We start from the raw sequence: 4,614 nt of genomic DNA, 5'->3' as shown, positions 1-4,614 counted from the left end.
TGCATTTGAAGCTCCTTTATAAATGCGTGCCTTTGCATTTGGGGCATAGATGTTCGGAACTGAAAGTTTATCTTGTAGGGTATTTCCTTTAATGAATATGAATTGTCCTTCCCCATCTCTTTTGATAACTTTTGGTTGAAAATCTATTTTATTGAATATTAGATTGGCTACCCTAGCATTTTGTTGTTCTTGTGGTTTCAGCAGAGAGAGGAAGAGGAAGTCAGGAAATGAGCAGCTTGGGGGGAGGTTTGACCTGCCACACCTGCCACAGCTGCTCCCTCCTGGTGCTCATGGCATAAGAAATGATGACAACTGAAGTTGGGTGTGAGCTACAGTAGGGTAGATGGTGGTATGGCAACCATATTGATAAATTCAACATCTACATATCATCTAATGGCTCCTGGAAGTAAGAGGGTTAAAGCTAGGCAAGAAAGTCCAGCTCCCGGAGAATGAAATCCAAGGACTCTGCTGAAAGTCTCAGGAGATCTTCCTCAGTCAGCCTATCCTTTTAAAACTTGAAGCACTACTCAAGATATGTGGTGACATCCACAGGCAGTACTGATTAGTTCTGTTTGTTTGAATAAGCTGACTTCCCTCCAGATAAAAAAGTATTTGTTTCTCTAGGAGTTTGTGGACAGGAGCAAACAGTCACTAGAGACAATCTGCCTCTTTCTGGCCTACAAAATCAAGTATCGGGAGAACACTTTCCTTTTCAGAGGGAACCATGAGTGTGGCAGCATCAGTAGAATCCACAGATTTTATGATAAATGTAAAACACCATTAAGCTGTGGAGAAAGTTCACAGGCTATTTTAACTGCTTACCAATAACAGCCATCGTGGACAAGATCATGCTGTCATGGAGGCTTAACACCAGATCTTCAATCTATGGAGCAGATTATGAGACCAAATGATGTACCCTATCAAGGTCTTCTTTGTGATCTTTTGTGGCCTAACCTGATAAAGATATCTTAGGCTGGGTTGAAAATGACAAAGGTGTGTCCTTCACATTTCATGCAGAAGTGATTGCAAAATTTCTCCATAAGCGTGATTTGGATCTTATATGTAGAACCCATCAGGTGTTTAAAGGTGGGTAAGAGTTTTTTGCACAGTGGCAGTTAGTCACTCAGTTTTCTGCATCCAACTACTGAGGTAAGTTTGACAATGAAGGCACTATGAAAGTGTGGATGAAACCCTCATGTGTTCCTTTCCAGATTTTAATGCCTGCAGAGAAAAGGAAGCTTGGAGACCTGTTACATTGCCACCAGGTATGATCACAAAGCAATCAAAGAAATAGATGACAGTTGACACTGCCTAGTTGTGACTTGTAACATAGCGCACATAACCTTCCTTTGAAAATTGCAATGTGTGCTGGTCAGCTTGCTCAAGAAGATCTGTCAGGCCCTCCTCCATTTTGCTCCTCCTCGCACATGCTGCTTATAGCAGCCACTGGAAGGCACTTCATTCTCAAGAAAGTGATTTTTGTATTGTTTTGTTTTAAACATCTGTTCTCTTTTCCGACAGTTCTGATGATGCTGTTAAGCTATGCACCATGACAGTTTATTCTGGGAGGGGAGAAACTATACAACTGAGAAAATGTGCAATTAATCTTTATAAAATTAGTATAAGTCATAATTAATGTAAATGTTTATTTTCCTCAGGATATAAAGATAATCATAAGGTGCAGGAATCTGTACATGTAATTGTCATAAATACATTCTGTTGATACAAACCACTGTGAATTTTTTTTAAAAGTTAGTTGGAAAGGGACTGCTTTCTCTCATTGTCTTGTCATGTACAAACTAGTATCTTTTGCTGTAGGCAGCAGGAGTAATTGCCAGCCCCCCTGCCCAGACTATCTGTAGCATGCTCCTTCTCACTGCACACTGAATAACAATTAAAGCCATTCTTTTCATTGTCTGCGATTCCTTCCTAAAGCCAAAGTTTCTGTTAGACTGTATTGGCATGTCCTGGATATGAGATGGCCAGGGCATTAAGGCTATGTGCCCAGGCTGCCTCTGTGGCTACTCAGAAGAAGGTTATTTTAACTAGTAATAGTGATCTAGTGCTGGGTAAGCTCTTAATGATGGAAGTTAATGACACTCTGTACAGTTCCCATATAGTCTATTCAGTGAGTAATGTTTTTTACAGTTAGATTAGCCCTGAACCCGTCCATTCAGAAAGCTTCAAATTATAGAAATGACATTTTCCTATATGAGTAACTGATAATTCTTTCTTTGGCTACATTCTTTATTCTGAGGTGGCATTGAGGCTTATAAATCAAAAGGAAGTAACTTGCTGTCTACTAGTTTTGTTTTATTTTGTTTTGTTTTTGTTTTAAAGAAGAATGGAACTTAATCTTTATTTATAGGACATGACAGGGTACGAAATTCCACATAGAAATAAACTCAGAGGACAGCTTCATTGAGCATGTACAGTTTATAAATGATAGTTTCTTTTGTAAAAAGTGATACAATAACAAAACACATTTAAAAAGAGTCCTTAGTAGAGAAACAGCAAGACAAACTTATGAGAACACAGCATAGCATAGCACATAGCTGAGAACACAGCATAGCACAGCACATAGCTGAGAACATAGCATAGCACAGCACATAGCTAAAACTTTGTTATGTCCTTGTTTGGACATTAGAAGTTAAAGGTCCCGGGAGCTCCATCCTGAACTTGGAAGGCAAAGCCTTCAGAGGTAGTTTCTGGAACCAGATTTTGATCTTCCCTTTCCTCTACTGAGAAGTATTTCTCAAGTAAGTTTAATGAGCCATTGTATACAGACTCATTTCCATGGCTTTGTAGTGCTTCAATTTTATCAAAGTCTTTACATTCTTCAATCATTATACTGAGATTTTCTGTTTTACTTATTTTCCTGGCAGCCTGAAAGGTGTTTGAAATGGCATCAGGAATAACCTGAATAATTGTGGTATCTTTTACACTCAAGAGGTTCATTATCCCACCATAATCAAGATATACAGTCTGTTCAATAGTCCCACCATGGGTATAATTAGTTACAGCCCATGCAGCTTTCTTCTGTGTCTTAAAGTCTGCATTAGAGGGGACACCAACAAGAAATGGGACTAGGCCGTGATTCACAACTTGCTGTATCTGGTCCTAGCGTCTGGCTGTAATGTTCGACGTTGTCCATGTGGCCTCCTTCCGAATATTAGTTTGGGGCTCTGTTAGCAGTCTGGGAAAGACTGCAAGTGCTCCTGCATCTATGACTTTCTGAGTCTGTTTATCTATTCCGGCGACAATATTCCCTACGGCTCTTAGTACCGGTGTCACAATGGGCAATTCAGTAGCTCCTGGAAGCGTCACAAGTTGGGGAACAACTCTTTTCCTCACAATCATCTCAATGCGTTCATTTGGACCATCAGTCGTGTAGGAAATGGCCCAGCAGAAATCTGCTAGTACTTCTGGATCATTGTGGTGCAGGGGTCGAACTAAAATGGGAAAAATCTGCTCAACAGTGTCTAAGGGAGTGCAGGAGTCTTGTTTCGACAAAGGTTTGAAAGTATCCAGGTAAGATTACATAAGTAACCACATGCCAAGGATGACAGATCAGGAACTGCGCTAAGTGCCAAAAGTGGGTTAATTGTACCATGTTTGATAACTAAGTCTCAGAAAACTGAACCATCACCTACAACGTTTCCAAAAGCCTATAAAGCCTGCTTGCTAATGTTAGCATGGGGAGATGCCAAGAGAGAAATAAGTGATCGGATAGCTCCTCCATCCACCACAGCTTTGGTCTGTTCAGATGTTCCAGAATCAATGCTGCTGAGTACCCAAGCAGATTCAAACTGAACAGACTACAATCAGTTTGCCCAAGAAGGGCACACATTTTGGAATCAAACCAGCCGGGAAGATGATGTCTGTAGGAGGCTGTTATTCTCTGGAAAGCAGTTTCCCGAACAGTTTGAGTAGCTTGGAGCTGGCTTTCCAAATTTTTACTGTTTATGCCTTTAACACTGTACTAAACAGATTAATTTTCAGTACCCTGCTTGTTTTGGTTTTCCTATCGTGGAGAAATAGCATCATCAGGAAATGAGCTGGCATTTCTCCTTTTCAGCATCTGGTCATCTCTTTTAGCTTTCCTAAGTTCCACATTAACTTCTATTCGGCCACGCCACATTTCTTTACTGTCTTTCCCCTTGTTCTTGAATCTCTTGTGCCAGGCAGCTGTTGAGTTAGCATTCTCATTGGTGGACATGTTTGCAGGAACCAGGAGGAAAGCTTCAACAGTCGGTGGCTGTCAACGTCCACTACCCCTCAGCCCTCAGACTTTGTCGCCATCCACCAGTTTATATAGAACTCATAGTTTCTATGATTTTTTAAAAACTGCAACCTGTTAAAATGAATGTTTCCACAGATGCCTGTGTACAATGCCATGTGCTGAGAATGATTTCAGACTTGTTAACAACAACAAAAAAGAATGACTTCTCCAGCTTGTTTCTTGGGACCATTTGCTTGGAATTACTTTTTTCAGCCTTTCAGTCTGAGTACTGTCTGTCTTTGTCTCTGAGGAGTGTTTCCTGCATGAAACGAATTCTGGGTTCTGTTTAAATATACAGCCTGTTACCCTATCTCTTTTTATTGGGGAATGGA

General features: G+C 40.5%; 2 pseudogenes; one reads left to right on the top strand and one right to left on the bottom strand.

Moving 5' to 3' along the window:
• Positions 1–394: 394 nt before the first annotated feature.
• Positions 395–2,219, top strand: Ppp1cc-ps1 (protein phosphatase 1 catalytic subunit gamma, pseudogene 1; annotated as a pseudogene).
• A 424-nt stretch (positions 2,220–2,643) lies between these two features.
• LOC134478939 (importin subunit alpha-1-like) lies at positions 2,644–4,219 on the bottom strand (annotated as a pseudogene).
• Positions 4,220–4,614: the final 395 nt, after the last annotated feature.

Source organism: Rattus norvegicus, chromosome 5 (genome assembly GCF_021556685.1).
Source record: "Rattus norvegicus strain SHRSP/BbbUtx chromosome 5, alternate assembly SHRSP_T2T, whole genome shotgun sequence".
NCBI classification, from domain to species: domain Eukaryota; kingdom Metazoa; phylum Chordata; class Mammalia; order Rodentia; family Muridae; genus Rattus; species Rattus norvegicus.
This window is presented reverse-complemented; position numbering and strand designations above follow the sequence as displayed.